Here is a 16777-nt window from a genome sequence, read left to right on the forward strand (position 1 = left end):
AATGAACAAGAAATTTCATATTAAAACTAGGGTGTATTTAGTGATATCTAAGTTTTCTTGTGAACTCTATATTTTTCTATAGGGGCTTCAGTTTTTTACTCTGAAAGTTTTTTAAAAATTTGTTTATTCATTCATTTCTTTAACAAATATTTGAGCTGTCATCATTCTTTGTACCGGGAATACAACAGCAAAGAAAACAAAAATCCCTACCCTCATGGAGTCTACATTCTAGTGAGGCAAAGCAGATAATAAATAATTACCGAAATTTATAGTATGTTAGATGAGAGTAAGTGCTGGAGAGAAGAAAAGCAGAGAGGTAAGTAGGGACTGGGTAACTGCAGTTTTAAATACCACATGGAAAATCTTAGCAAGAAGGTGACATTTGAACAAAGATGTTAAGGAGGTGAGGAGGGAGCAAGCCAATTGGATATGTGGAGGAAGAGATTCCAGACTGTAGGAAGCAGCTGCAAAGGTTCTTCAGGGAAGCTTGAACTAGACTGTGAGGGAGGTGGGGTGGGGAGAGGAAGAGTAGAAGAGGATGATGTAGATTGTGTTGGTCATGGGAAGCTATGGTAAAGATTTTGGTAGAACGTAAGTAATCTCAGGATTTTGAGCAGAGGAGTAAACTGATCTGACTTACCCCCCTTTTTTAAAAAGTATTTATTCGTTTCGTAAAGTAATCTCTACACCCAACATGGGGCTTGAACTCAAGACCCTGACATCAAGAGTTGAATGCTCTACCAACTGAGCCAGCCAGGCGCCCCATCTGACCTACTTGTTAAAGGTTCACTCTCACTACTGTGTTGAGAATGTGTTGTAGGGGCAACGGTGGAAGTAAGGACATTGGCTAGGAGGCAGTTGCTGTGGCCTTAATCCAGGCAATAGATAATGGTAGCACAGACCACGCTGATGGTGGTGATGATGAAAAGTAGCTGGATCTGAAGGTAGATTTGCTAATGGATTGGATATGAGGTGTTAGAGAAAGAGAAGACTCAAAGCTGACTCAAGTTTTGAGCCTGAACAATTGACCACAGTAATTAAAGGAGCTAGCTAACACCAAGAGGAGCAAGCTTTGACATGTTGAGGTTAAGATGCTTATTAGACATTCAGATGAAGTTGTTCAGTAGGCAGTTGGACATGTAAATCTGGAATTGAGGTCTAGGCTAGAGACTGGACTAGAAATTTGGAGGTTGTCAGCATATAGTTAGTATAGTTAGCCATGGAACTGGATGAGATCATCAGAGAATAAGAGTAAACAACGAAGAGAAAAAGTTATCCAAGGACTGACCTTGTGAATGTTAAGAAATTGGGGAGAACAGAAAGAACCAACAAAGAAGACCAAGAAGGAACCACCAGTAAAGTAGAAGGAAAACAAAGTCCTGGAAGCCAAATTAAAAAAAAAAAAAAAAAAAAAAAAAAGTTTTAAGGAGTGAGTGATCAGATGTCAAATGATACTGATAGAAGAATTAAGATGAAGAGACTGAGATTTAGTGATAATCTTCTTGACAAGAACAGTTTCAGTAAATTGAATTTTTGGTGAAGTTATTTCTAGTGAGTTCTCTTTTTCTCAGGAATTTAAACTCCATAGTTCAGGTAATCTAGAATCATTAAACAATTGAACAAATATTTATTGACACATCATCATTCTATAGTTCTCCATTTGTTGCACATGTTCTGTACAGCAATATGTAAAAAATTATGTCTTTAACTCATGAATATGCAAATATGCTAGTTAAAGTATTCATAAATTTGGAGTAGGATGTGTGTATTTTCTTTGGAATGCCAATGATATGAAGTGGAAGCACTTCATAAACTACTGTGTCATCTTTTTCCTTCTATATTTGGATGTTTTTATAGAGAAACTAAAAATCAACCTAAGTTCCTGATTCTGAGATCTTTCTGGGTAGTTAATGCCTAATTGTGATTCTTGATACCAACAAACACAGGAATTGATAATGTTAAAAAATTTTCATTTCTCTAATGAAAATAATACTTTTCTTTTTCTATTAGAAATTCATTGAATTTGAAGACTCTCAAGAACAGGAAAAAAAGGATTTACAGACCCGAGTGGAATCTTTAGAATCTCAAACAAGACAACTTGAACTCAAAGCAAAAAACTATGCTGACCAGAGTAAGTAAAAATACTTCTCCTCTGTAATTGCACATTAAAGAGTGGGCTCTAATAGTGCATTGACTCATCTTGACATTTGACTGGTGTTCCAAGTATATGCTTGGAATTGTCATCCCAGGCTGAAGAGTGAGACCTGGAAGCTAGGCTTAGTCCTTTTTTGTTCACATTTTCACATGGTACTGATGTCTACAGAAATGACTAAATCAAAGATACATTTAAGACTCTCTTCTTCAATTTAGCTCTGAGCCTTTGTTGGTGGTTAACATTATACTATATCCATTATTCAGGATTCTGATGTGTGTGCATGTGGATCATTTCTTCTGATTTTGATCAATTACACAAAGTGCCATTGCTTTCTGTATTGCTTTGAAATTTAAAAATGTGACAAAAACTCTAGCTCTGAAGTGTGTGTAATAGAATTACTGACTTCTGGGGGCATCTGGCTGACTTGGTAGGGCATGTGACTCTTAATCTCGGGGTCGTGAGTTCAGGCCCTACTTTGGGCACAGAGTTTACTTAAAAAAAAATACTGACTTCTTCATTTCGTTCTTTTCTAGTGGAAAACCGAGGGAGTTTAAAGGAACAGAATATCATTTTTCAGAATTATTTCATTTTTACGTACAATTTTATCTTATTTTTGATTTAAAAATAACTATTGTTTCAAACTCCGAGGATGATTTCTTTTTGGCTAATGAAAGTGGACCTAATTAAGTCAAAATTAGAAAAAGAAATGGGGAGAAACTTGATGGCCTATTTTCGTGTTTGATTTGGGCAGGCAGAGGAGCTCTCCAGTTTTCCCTCCCAGCACTGTAAACTCTCAGAATCCTTGGGAGTGAGAGGTGGCCCATAGTTCTTCCTACATCAACCATTAAGGCTACATAGTGACACCTGCTGTCAAGGACAGGAATTCGTGGTGGCTAAACCTCACTGACTACCGGGCTTGGACTGTGATAATTGACTGCTTCTTCTAGCATTCTGGAATGGCCTAATAGAGCTAAATCCTGAATCGCTTGGAATCTGGAGTTCAATCATTGTAGAATTCAAGGAGAACTGACATGGCTATTAAGCAGATGTCATAGAAGGGAGCCAGTGAATGTTTGGTTACAGAAGCCAATTACAGTGAGACAAAATGAGCCATATGTCTTCTCTTTGTACTTTTAGGCTTGTAGATACCTAGAGGGCCCTATCTTTTCCTTTTTTCACATTGAATGTATCGAATGACTTCTGTGATTCCACTATAGAAATTTAAGGGGGGTAGGCGCCTGACTGGCTCAGAGTGTGATCAAGACTGGCTCTTGTAAGCCAGTTGTGAGTTCAAGCCCCAGATTGCATGTAGAGCCTTCTTAGAATAGAAAAGAAAAGGCGCCTGGGTGGCGCAGTCGGTTAAGCGTCCGACTTCAGCCAGGTCACGATCTCGCGGTCCGTGAGTTCAAGCCCCGCGTCAGGCTCTGGGCTGATGGCTCAGAGCCTGGAGCCTGTTTCCGATTCTGTGTCTCCCTCTCTCTCTGCCCCTCCCCCGTTCATGCTCTGTCTCTCTCTGTCCCAAAAATAAAAATAAACGTTGAAAAAAAAATTAAAAAAAAAAAATAGAAAAGAATGGATTGGAATGAATTGGAATGGATTGAAATGCAATAGAATGGAATGGAATGGAATAGAATAAATTACTTCAGGAATTTAAGGTCTTAGAGAGCTGGATGATGGACTCCACAGTGCATACACTAACAAATATATTACTGGAGTCACATTGCTGAGTACCACTCCTCTAGAGAAACAGTCTTGTGGCAGTCGCAAGCTTTTGGTACATTTCAAGAGTTGAGCATTCTCTAGTTAAAGAAGAAGAAAAATTAGCTGTTGAGATAATATTTTAATCCTAACGTGATTGTGTTTTATATCAGAGATTGTATTGTATTTTAGAACCAGACACTAAAGGCACAGTTGACAACCTCATTGTTCTACTTACTGTATTTTCCTCTTGATTCCTGAAGAGTTCCAAATTTTGGATTAAGACCTAGAAAGGAACTTCTTGTCTAGAATCCTTTCATACAGTAAGTAATCTGTTCGAATGATAAGGGAGATATTATAGGAAGAATTCCCCTGGAGCATTTTTCTTACGTTCAAAGGAAATACTGCTACTTTTTTCACAAAAGTACCTAAATGGCATAAATTACTAATTTTTTTCACATACACTTTATCCCTTTAATTACTAAAATTTCGAAAACCTGCTTCCTGTTCCTTTCTAGTAAATATAAACAAAATAAGCAATCTCTTAACTAAGATTTATTATCCAGTCCAGTGAATCATATCCAACTTTTTTGGAATTGTCATGCTGGGTGGTATCTTTCTTCTCATTTCTCTCTGAGAAGTACTGATTACTAGTGTTTTCCATCTTAATTTAAAGTAATTAAAAAAATAAGGTATCATTTAAAAAATAATTGCTAATTCTCTAGGCAAGTGATGAAGAAATTCTTCAAGTAGATGTGGTCTTTGAGCTAAATTTAATCTGAAACTTTATTATTTAATTTCATTAATAATGTAATATCCCACCAAGAAATTCTCTCCCTGGGAGTTTATCCCAGTTTGAAATAAATCTTGGTGTCTAAATAACAGTTAAAAAGAACTTGTAACTGTGGTTAATCAAAATTGACCGTTCAGATGCACAAAGCTTGTAACACTAGATCTCTTGGCTTGTGAGCTGAGGCTTTAATGAGTCATGTTTTATTAATGCTTGTCTCCTCCCTTTCCTTTGATATCTTGGAATATTTTTCTTTTGCATCTGGTTGCTTTCTTCTCTCTTCCTTCTGTTTTTTCTTTAAGCTTTAACGGGGTATAATATGAAATCTTAGTGTATTTTAAAATTTTCTTCCAAGACTTTATTTTGCCACATTTAAATATCTGAAAAAAATTAGGGGAGGAAAATAATTTGAATGTTTTTTCATTTTACGCTCTTAGTTTTTCTCTCCCTCCGATCTCTAAATGAGTCAAAGCTCCTTATTTTTAAAAAAGGTGGTGGTAGGAGGTAATCTTTTCATTTATATTTTTACCCTTCCCGACTTATTGAGATGTAATTGACAAATAAGATGGTATATATTTCAAGGGTGCAGTGTGACAACTTGATATACATATACGTTACAAAAGGACTCTCACAATCAAGTTAACAAATCCGTCACCTGAGAATTATGTTTTTTTTAATTTTAATTTTTGTGGTGAGAATGCTTAAGAGTTAGTCTCTTAAAAATCCAAATATATACTGCAATATTATTAACTGTAGTCACCATGTGATATGTGAGATCTAAGAATGTATTCATCTTATAACTTAAAGTTTGTAGGCTTTGGCCTAGATCTCTGATAGGAGATAATCTTTAAGTATCACCAGTTCCCTACCCTTTTGGAAAACCAGGACGGGAAATATGTTTTTTAAAAGATGAAAACAGGTGCCTGGCTGGCTCAGTCGGTTAAGCGTCCGACCCTTGATTTTGGCTCAGGTCATGATCTCATGGTTCACAAGATTGAGCCCTCTGTTGGGCTCTGCACTGATGGCATGGAGCCTGCTTGGGATTCTCTGTCTCCATCTCTCTGTGCCCCCACCTCACTCGTGCATCTCTCTTTGTCAAAATAAATAAACTTAAAAAAAAAAGATGAAAACAAATGTAAACCAGTGTACGTAAAAGAGTATATGAATATTTTTTTGTATGATAGGCAACAGAATATCCAGACTACTTAATCTTATCAGTTTTTAAAAAGAATATATCGTGATTGCTACAGTTACTGTAATGCAATATATATTTGTATTGTCTTAAACTTTCAGTTTTGAGTGTATTTTTTGTGTTTCTAACATCTGTAATAAAAACTTAAGGCCACAGAAATTACTGATAATGATATTTATAATAGAGGAGGGATGGGTGCAATTTTTTCTGTTTAGTGCCATTTTTTGCATGCAATATGATAGCAGTATCTTGTCTAATTTCTATGTTTATATTTGTATGTTAAGAGTCTTTAATTTTAGAGACTCTCTGTCACTTGTGATTAATATGTTTTAGGACACATATCCTCTTTAAAAAGTAGCCATAATGAAAGTCCCAAGTTCTGCTTTGAAGATTACTTCCTGTATTAAAAGGGGAAATTTTGGTTGTAGTCACTTGCTTTTGAGAAGCAAGAAAACATCAAGAAATAGGAACTGAATTAAAGGACATACTTTACGGCTTTTGATAGCATGGAATCTCTCAGGTTGTGGTATGATTTCACAATGTTGGGAAGTTGAGCCTATAAAAATTTTGTTACAGTTTTGTGGTCATGTTTAATTTTGGAGATTTCTAGTTGCTCTCTTTTCAAAATTTGAACTATGTAGGATATGTTTTGGTTTTTCCAACATGAATAAAGCATTTTTTAAAATGCCACTTTATATGATTTCTTATCTGGGAGTAACAATAATGCTTCTTTGTAGTTAATGTCTTGTGAGCCTTAAGGAAGAATCAGAAACATATATGGAGTGGAAAAATGAAATTGTGGGTTGAGAAAGGCCTGTCGGTTCTTGACAACTATGCAAGGAGTCTATAATCAGCCTTGCTATTCAAGATGTGGCATAATGGGTTCTTCATCACAAAATACTTTATATTCGTTAGTTCTTTTGTATATTGAGTACTTCTGTCTTGTAAGCCAAATATTACCTTAAATGAGCCAAGTAAATATAGATAGTTAAAAATATCATACTACTGTATGCCTGGCATTTAGCTTGGTACAGAAGAGTATGTTTGTGGTACAGAATTATGTAATATGGTCATTGCAGTCAAAGAACTCCATATCGTGGGGGGAAGGGCTGTATGTGACCATCTAGTCTTTTCCCATATGTGCTATGTTTTTATATCACTTCAGTTAGAGTGTATGTATAACTTTGTATCTTTTCCTTAACTCTGTCATGTTTCTCTTGTATAATCTTTATTCTTTTTTAAATGTGTGCCTACACCCATCATCCAGAAGCTATGCCATCTAATTATCAATTCTTGTTTTCTCTGGAGAACTATGTTTTCTCCTTTATTCTAGTGAGAATTATTTAATGGCCACTTTGTTTTTTTACCTTGGCTTCTGGAAACTCAGAACAAACTTAGAAGTGCAACCATAAGGACTAGTTTGTTGGACCTTACCTGGGTGGCATTTTTAAATTGTTTCTTTTTTTTTTTTTATCTGTATTTTACACACTTATAATGAATTGTTAGGTATATTCTTATAAGCTATCTCAAATCCTTTGTGGAATGAAAGAATGAATCAGGGTAAAAATAAATACAGGTAAACTAAAGCAAATTTCTGTTGGCTAGTTGGACACTTTTTCCAGTGTAGTGAATCATATTGGAGTAAATATTTTTTCAAACCTATAGGTTTCTTTATCTTTTGGTAATTTTCTTAGAATATATTTAAGGAAGCAGGGCAAGGAAGAGGAATATTTTAGTGGTTCTTGATTTATAATAGTGTTTGGTCATTTTTAATATGAACAGAATTGGAGAAGTAAGGTTTAGTAGCATATTTCATTTTGTTCATCATAACTTATGACTTTGACTCATTATTTGCAACATATTAACACACAGCTGATATGGAATCATTTATTGTTTGATTCTCTCTTGAGAAAACTGTTTCCCTTAAGCTCCTTGAATTTATAACAGGTGACTTTCCCTTGAATTGTGGAGATGATGGCAGTGATTTTAAGCTACTTAGGAAGTATTCTCTGAATCTGGTCTTCCTTTCTTTGAATACAAACCTATTTTTAAAAATTAAATGGAAAAATGATTTTTGGATAATTGATGACATTTGTGGTGGAGCTTTATTCTGACCTTTATCTCTTTCCACCCCCTCCCCCCAAATAACATTCATTTGTTTTTTAAATTTGGTATCAAGATCATAGTCTAATAAGTTACTTTCAAATACCTTGAAACATATATTATTATTGGAAGGAAAACACTTTATAAGTATTAGCATATACTAGGTGGAAAGCATGGGGAGGTATTAAAATTATTAATGTACATATTTTCTTATTTTATTTAAAAAAAATTTTTTTTAACGTTTATTTATTTTTTTGGGACAGAGAGAGACAGAGCATGAACGGGGGAGGGGCAGAGAGAGAGGGAGACACAGAATCAGAAACAGGGTCCAGGCTCTGAGCCATCAGCCCAGAGCCCGACGCGGGGCTCGAACTCACGGATCGCGAGATCGTGACCTGGCCGAAGTCGGATGCTTAATCGACTGCGCCACCCAGGCGCCCCACATATTTTCTTATTTTAAAGGAATAAGAGGATTAGGACAGACTTCTAATTCGAGGATTATTCATAAGCCAGGTCTGTCTGTTAATAATGTGAATGGTCAATTGAGAATTTTCACAACACAGAAGAAAGAGAAACCATTTTTAAGTTACCAGGTATAGATTCATACCAGTTAATAGATAGAAGAGCCTAAATATTTTCTGTCACTGTTTTTCAAATCACTTAGAAAAAAATGCCTTCAGGTTAAGAAAAGGCTTTATTAGCGCCTTTCCTGGGCTTTGTGATTGGCAGTAAATGTTAAAATTCTGAGAATTTGAATAATATTGTAATAAGTCACTTTTTCCACTTTAATTTTTTTCTTGTCATTAGGCAATCTCTTCTGTATTATTTTTACATTTATTAAAATAGAAAACTGATGATTTGTATTTTTGCTGAAAGCAGATTTTTAATAAGGCGGCTTTAGGAGTTTTATATCTCCTGATTTAAAAAAAATGGCAAAATAAGGAGTGCCTGGGTGGGTTCAGTCACTTAAGTATCTGACTCTTGATTTCAGCTCAGGTCATGTTCTCACAGTGCATGAGATGGAGCCCCACGTCCCTAGCGCAGAGCCTGCTTGGGATTTTCTCTCTCTCTCAAAAATAAATAAATAAACTTTACCAAAAAAAAAGGAATACATTATACAGAAAGTTTTTTGTTTTTTGTTTTTTTTTTTTAAAGTTACCTTTGGGGCATTTGAATTGCTCAGTTGGTTGAAAGTTCCAGTTCTTGATTTCGACTCAGGTCATGATCCCAGAATTGTGGGAGTCAGCCCCACGTCAGGCTCCACGCAGAACTTGGAGCCTGCTTAAGAGTCTCAGTCTCTCTCTCTCTCTCTCTCTCTCTCTCTCTCTTTCCCCTCTCCCCCTCCCCCCAATAAAAAATAATAAAAAACTAAAAAATATTTTAAATAGCTACTTTTTAAGTTCATTTAGCTTAAATCTACTTCTTTGCAATATTAAGAACCTCTACATGTTTAATAAATTTTATACAAGGGTTTCTTTTTTAAGAGCCTATATCTGAGAGGGAAAGTAGAAAATTAAGCACAGGATAATTGATGCAAACACTAGCATTTTATTACTTCTGCTTCATTAAGTAATATCCTATGTGGTCTTCAGATCTGTTTTATGTTTCATTGTCTGTATTTGGACTCTCTCATTTCTGTAGTCTAGTGTTGTCTATTGAGAAGCTTAAGGTTATAGTTTATAATTAATATCCAGAGCTAAAGTTTCAGAGAAAATTAATTTTATGACTAACGGTGAAGGGATTTATGGTGATTTAGCTTAGAGAACAGAATAAAAAATGATTTGATTACTTCAAACATATAAAGGTATAGGTAAAGAAGACACCAAGTTGTTTTTCTGTAATTTTGGAAGGTTAAATTAGAGAAAATATATTTGTTGGTTTTGGTTGATCATGAGGAAGTATTTCTTAACCTTGAAGGTAAGGTGATACATAGGAATGTGTGCTAGAGGAAAGCATGGACTCTTCCTACATAGAGACTTTAGGTAGGAGAGTAGCCACCTTTCGGACGTGGATGGATTAGGTAACATCTTCAAGACAGAGACTAGGTCAGATCTCTACCATGGAGATTCTTTGAAGTTACTCTACTCTGTTTTTAGGATAGGATCATCAATTCATGAGAATTCTTTAGCATTTCATGTTGTCATTGATTAATAACATCTATCTGTCTGAAAGTCTTTTGAATTTTAGAGACACGGTATAGGACGTAGTTGGCAGAGGAGAGGCTTTTATTACTGTTTTGGTGTGGTTGTCTGAGATTTGTTTTCTCTTAAGTCGGCATTTGATTCTTGCTTACCTGTTGAGACTTCCGATGCTCAATTGTTCAAGGAAAGGCTTCTGAAAGACCATTGCCAATCTTTTGAGGCCAAATAACCATTGGATTATCTGCCTTCCATGAATAGTAAGAACTGATGATTCCTTTTGAGAAGGCAAATAATGAGTTGGATACGGCATTCTAGCAGGTCTGTTTCTCTTTCTTCCCCCCATAGGCCTATCAGCAGTCTGATGGGGCAGAAGACAACAGAGATGGAAGGTGTTCCAAACTTGGCAAAGGCCATCAATCTAAGGAGGTAAGCTCTGATTTTGAGCAGGCAGAGCAGGTGGCTCTTCCTGCCTTAATCATGTCGTCTTGCTCTTTGGAAAGATGGATAGAAAGAGCATTCAAAACAAGGCTGAATTATCTCTATTAGCTATTAAAAGGGGAAATTTTTGGATTAGTCTTTTGATTCTTCTATTTTCTTGCCCTCTCCCCCCTTTTCTTTTTAGATGTCCTGATTCATTTGATTTATTTGTTCTTCAGAATATTACCAGTTTTTTAAAAAATGGCAGATTAGTTTATTTGTTGTTTTAGGGTAGGAAGGATGAGCAGAATCTTGTTTATTTCCTCTTAATCTCAGGTTGTGACTAGTTTGATGAATAAAATGACAAGGCTTTAGGATTTTTCCTGGGATAATTCTCACATTTGGGTACACATGGGAACTATGAAACAAGAAATGATCTTTCACTACACCTCAGAAATAATGCAGCAATAATAGACATAGGTTAACTTTATGGTACTTGAGGCTGTCAGGGATGTCTGCCATCCTCGCCCAGTCGGGCTTTTCTTTCCTGCTTTTCCCGGGCCATCCCACTTCCCTTTTCTTTCCCCTTTACTGATTATTTAGTGGCATTTAGGACTTTGAAGAGATGGTTCTTCCCAGCATTTTTAAAAGTACTTCTCTGTTAAACACCATTCTATCTCATGTGGCCTAGGCCTTGAGAAAATGGAGTCCATTGACTATGCTGTGCTGAGTATTTGAAGTATTTTCAAAAGAGTGAGAGGTTCTGAATTTGGATTACCTGATCTTGGTGGTTAACTCATGTACCTAAAAAGATAATACTAATATTTTGAATTACAGTAGAGGTAAAGAAAACATGAAATACAGTCGTAGAAAATTTCTACCAAGGTACTTTGCTGGAGGTTTTAGGTTGGAGAAAATCATCACCTTTAGAAAAACGTCCAGAAAATCATCCAAAATAACAAATTCATAAACTGTTTAAAATCACCATGGGGTAACATACCTTCGATGATTTAGAATGTTTAAGAGAATTTAGATTTAATGCGTGTTTATAAGCTAATTTATGGGTTAAAGTAACTGTAGTTGCTATAGTAACCAAGCCACAAAATACATATGTAATGACTCCAATGTTATGTTATTTCTTGTTCATGTGAAGTTTAAAACAGATGTTTCCAGTAGAGATGCAGGCTCTTTCCAACTTCTGGCTCCCAAGTTCATCATACTCGCTTGCAGTAAGGTAGAGGAGAGGGGAAAGGGAATGGACAGTTGTGTGTGGAAGGTTTCTTTTGGACCAGGCCTCAGGAGTGGCGCACAACAGCATTTGCATCTACTTCAGTGGCTGTAACTCAGTCAGGAGCTAACTGTAGAGGCTGGGGCATGCCATCAAGCAGGGTGTCTAAGAGAAAGAGGAAACTGATTAGTATCCGGCCAGTCTTTGCCTCAGCTTAAGAGCTTTAGTAGGTGGCGCATGACTTTGCTCAAGTGTTGAGGCAAGAGAGTGAATGTACCTACAGCTTAGCGATCATCTGCCTGTTCTTTCTACTTGTGATTTATCTGAGGAAGAAAATATAGTATTTATAATTTGTGCTCTTATGTAATCTGATTTTTTTTTTCAACGTTTATTTATTTTTGGGACAGAGAGAGACAGAGCATGAACGGGGGAGGGGCAGAAAGAGAGGGAGACACAGAATCGGAAACAGGCTCCAGGCTCTGAGCCATCAGCCCAGAGCCTGACGCGGGGCTTGAACTCTCACGGACCGCGAGATCGTGACCTGGCTGAAGTCAGACGCTTAACTGACTGCGCCACCCAGGCGCCCCATGTAATCTGATTTTTTTTAAGTTATTTATTATTTCTGAGAGAGAGAGAGAGAGAGAGAGAGATAGAGGGAGAGAGAAGACACAAGCAGGGGCGGGACAGAGAGAGGGAAACACAGAATATGAAGCAGGCTCCAAGTTCTGGGCTGTCAGCACAGAGCCTGGCGCGGGGCTCTGCGAGATCATGACCTGAGCCGAAGTCAGACACTTAACCAACTGAGCCTCCCAGGTGCCCCCGAAATCTGAGTTTTAAATAACTTCAGTGTTATTCTGGCTTAATTTTTATTACCACTTTAAAACTCTTCGCTGCATTTTCATTTACTCAACAAACATTTACTAAGTGTTGAGATTTTCTTTTGTTTTCTTATCATTTGACTTCCTGTCTTTTCCTTTAAAAAATAGGTTACTACTCAATTATGTCATTTTCTGCTGCTTGTGCTAGGAATAGGTTTTGAATGACATCTTGTCACTTTAAAAAAATATATAATTCGCAAGGTGCCTGGCTGGCTCAATTGGTGGAGCTTGCAACTCTTAATCTCAGGGTCTTGAGTTCAAGCCCCATGCTGGGTGTGGAGCCTGCTTAAAATTAAAAAAATATATATATAATTCACATACTGTTCAATCCACCTTTTTAAGAGTGTACAAATCAAGGGTTTTTAGTATATTCACAAGGTTGTACAGCCACCACAAGCACCTTAATTCCACATCACTTTCGCCATTCCACATAGAAACCCATACCTATATGGTACCTGCTCCTCGTGCCCTGCCTCCCCCAGCCCCTGGCAGCCACTAATCTGTTTTCTGTTTCTATGGATTTGCCTATTCTGGACATCTCATGTAAGTGGAATCATACAGGATGTGGTCTTCTGTAACTGGCTTCTTTCCCCTGGCAGAAGGCTCATCCGTGTTGTAGCATGTATCAGTAGTACTTCATTCCGTCTCAGGGTTGAATGATATTCCATTATGGGGACCTACCTTGGTGGACCCCTCCCCTTTCCCCCTGCCTTTTAATTGCCTGTGTATCCACTAGTCTCAGAACCAGAAAAAAAAACAAACTCTAACTTGGCCATCTGAAAGCCTATGTAGTTTTGCAGAGTTGAGGATAATGAACAACCCCTTTGGGAAGATATCCCTTGGGATTCCGATATCCTGGCTTGTTTAGTTCTGAGTTCATGCGTGAGAAAGTGGATAACTTAATGTTTGAACCATCTTTGTAATGGTGTGGCTGTCTACTACTTAATAGGTAATGTATTTTGGTGTTTTGTTTTGATTTATATAATTAGCTGTCAATGATACATTCTGGATATAATGATATAAAGTAACAAATTTAAGTTTTCTGCTTAATCATAATGGGATACAGAAACAAATCACTTAAGAACCTCAAGTAAATAGACTGAGATGAATAGACTATAATTTATTCTTACACTGGAGTAGAGAGGAGGGTGAAAGTGGATAATACTTAGGCTAGAGACACTGATGATCATTTCTACAGGTTTAAATCTATCTTATGCAGACATTCTAACCATGAGATAATTTGCCTGTTTTTATTTTAAAACTCAAGGTGGAGGGGCACCTGGGTGGCTCAGTTGGTTAAGCATCTGACTCTTCGTTTTGGCTCAAGTCATGATCTCACGGTTCGTGGGTTCAAGCCTCATGTCGAGCTCCTTGCTGATAGTGCAGAGCCTGCTTGGGATTTCTGTGTCTCCTCCTCCTCCTCCTCCTCCTCCTCCTCCTCCTCCTCCTTCTTCTTTCTTTTTTAAATTAATTTATTTTTAAGAGAGAGAGAGAGTGAGTGGGGCAGGGGCTGAGAGAGAGGGGGACAGAGGATCTGAAGCAGGCTCTGTGCTGACAGCAGAGAGCCCAGTGTGGGGCTTGAACCCATGAACGTGAGATTATGACCTGAGCTGAAGGCAGACACTTAACCGACTGAGACACCAGGCGCCCCTCTCTGTCCCTCTCCTGCCTGCTTTCTCTCTCTCTCTCTCTCTCTCTCTCTCTCTCTCTCTCTCTCTCAAGATAAATATGAAATTAAGAAATAATAAAATAAACTTAAAAAATAAGGAAATGAGCTATCAAGCCCTGAAAAGATACCGAGGAACCCCAAATGCGTATTACAGAATAAAAGAAGCCAATGTGAAAAGGCTACATACCGTGTGATTCCAGCTCTGTGGAGATTCTGGAAAACGTAAAACTATGGAGACAGTAAAAAAGATCAGTTGCTGCCAAGGTTAAAGGAGAGGGATGAATAGGTGGAGCACAGGAATTTTAAGGCAGTTAAACTATTTTTATGAAACTATAGTGGTGGTTACATGTCATATATATTTGTCCAAATCTGTAGAATATTCCACACCAAGAGTAATGTACATTATATATAGACTTTGGGTGATAATGATGTGTCAGTGTAGGTTCATTGACTGTAACAAACATACCACTCTTGTGCAGGATGTGGATAGTGGAGGAGGTTGTGGCAGGTGGGGGGAGGCGGGTATATGGGCGCTATGTACTTCCCACTCAATTTTGCTGTGAACTTAAAACTGCTATAAAAAATAAAGTTGAGGGGCACCTGGGTGGCTTACTCGGTTAAGTGTCTGAGTCTTGATTTTAGCTTAGGTCATGGTCTTGAGGTTTGTGGGTTCAAGCCCTATGTTGGGCTCTGTGCTGACAGTGCAGAGCCTGCTTGGGATTCTCTCCCTCTCTCTCCGCCCCTCTCCTCCCTAAAATAAATAAGTAAACATTAAAAAAACAATAATAAAGTTGAAAAAAAAAGTTGATTAATAAAAATAAACAGGGTAAGGGGCATGTCATGTGTAACCAAATGTAGTTTGCATGTGCTAAATGCCTTTTTTTTCTTTAATTTTTTGACATTTATTTTTTTGAGAGAGAGAGAGCAAGCGAGCAGGGGAGAGGCAGGGAGAGGGAGACACAGAATCCGAAGCAGGCTCCAGGCTCTGAGCTGTCACCACAGAGCCTGAAACAGGGCCCAAACTCACAAACCATGAGATCACGACCTGAGCCAGAGTCGGACGCCCAACCGACTGAGCCACCCGGATGCCCCTAAATGCCTTTTTTTGTATGATGTATGCTAAGAAAAATAGAAATGGACAATTTCTATGAGATTAGTAAGTATATTTTGAAAGAGGTGGTTAGAAAATGGGTTGATAATCACATGTTATTTTTGAGGCAAAGGTAAGAATGTGATGTCAAATGGAAATCAATTAAGCAGAAACCTGAATGGGCTAGAAAACTGTGGGCGGAGGCTTAAGGAAGTATAGATAGGGATAATCCAAAATGTTTAAGGGAGAGCAAAATGATTAATAGGACTTCTAAGGAATATTTATAGATGAAGCTAAGCCAGTTTCAACAATAGTCACGTTCATTAAGGTAAATGTAGGAAATCTCTGGCAATCATGGTATACTGGGGTTTTATATCTCCTTTCACACGGTCTTGTTGTTAAGTAGTAATACACTGCAACAAAGCCAAACCAACATTGATAAGCAAATTGCCATCAAACCAGCGAGGACCTGTTTCTGTAAGCTTTAAGCCCAGCTCTGTCCACATCACTTGTACAAACTTCAAGCTTCTTTCCAAGGTGACGTTGATGCTTCGTTTCCTATTTGCTCTGCTAGGGCTGCCACAACAAAATACCCTAGAAATTTATTTTCTCACTGTTCTGGAGGCCGGAAGTCCAAGATCAAAGTGTTGGCAGGTTTGCTTTCTTCTGAGATCTCTCTCCTTGGCTTGCAGATAGCTGCCTTCTCTCTGTGTCTTCATATGGTCTTTTCTCTTTGCATGTAGGGGGAAAAAGAGCTTTTATAAGGATACCGATCCTATTGGATGAGGATTCCACCTTTATTTTTTATTTTAAGATATAACAATGTACATTCAACACCCTTCTGTTCAGTTCTAGGCACCACCCCATGTCAGCACATGTATATACAGCGCATTCCTTTTAACAGTACCTTTGCTGAATTTGAAAAACACATTTGTGCCAGGTGCTATTCCTGATACCAGCTCTAATGTACTATCATTATTTGTCGAGTATAAGTAAGGAAACTAAGGCCCAGAGAGATTGATATACGCAAGGTAACATAGCTAGGAAGTAGCAAAGCCACCACGTCGTGTCCATCATATGATTATTATAATTCACATCACCAACCACCTAATGACAAATTTGGTTCCAATTTGGGAGTTGTTATAAAATGTATTGCATGGAACATCCATTTTCACATCTTTGGGCTTTGCTGTGCTTCTGTAGGGGTAAGTAAGAGTAGTAGTGCTGAGTCAAAGGATATATACATCCCTTATTTTATTAGATATCACCAATATGACCTTCAAGTGGGTGATTCCAATATATTTTCCCATGATGCCCATCTTTTTTCTTTCTTTCTTTCTTTTTATAATTCTCCATTCTGGTAACATTTTGCTCATCTCCCTATATATATATATATATATATATATATATATATAT

The 16777-nt window shown here is 37.4% G+C and overlaps 1 protein-coding gene across 2 annotated transcripts in view; it reads left to right on the forward strand.

The window, feature by feature from the left end:
• Positions 1-2018: 2018 nt before the first annotated feature.
• Positions 2019-16777, forward strand: part of SPAG9 (sperm associated antigen 9) — a 100473-nt gene continuing 85714 nt past the window's right edge. Inside the window, exons 1-2 of one of the 2 annotated variants that reach the window (XM_040497130.1) lie at positions 2019-2131; positions 10425-10505. The gene's annotated coding sequence lies outside the window, so the exon portion shown is untranslated. The remainder of the gene's footprint in view (positions 2132-10424; positions 10506-16777) is intronic. The other variant, XM_040497129.1, reaches the window with a different exon arrangement.

The sequence above is a fragment of the Herpailurus yagouaroundi genome, unplaced genomic scaffold (assembly GCF_014898765.1).
Source record: "Herpailurus yagouaroundi ecotype Mexico unplaced genomic scaffold, PumYag 189, whole genome shotgun sequence".
Taxonomy (NCBI): Eukaryota; Metazoa; Chordata; class Mammalia; order Carnivora; family Felidae; genus Herpailurus; species Herpailurus yagouaroundi.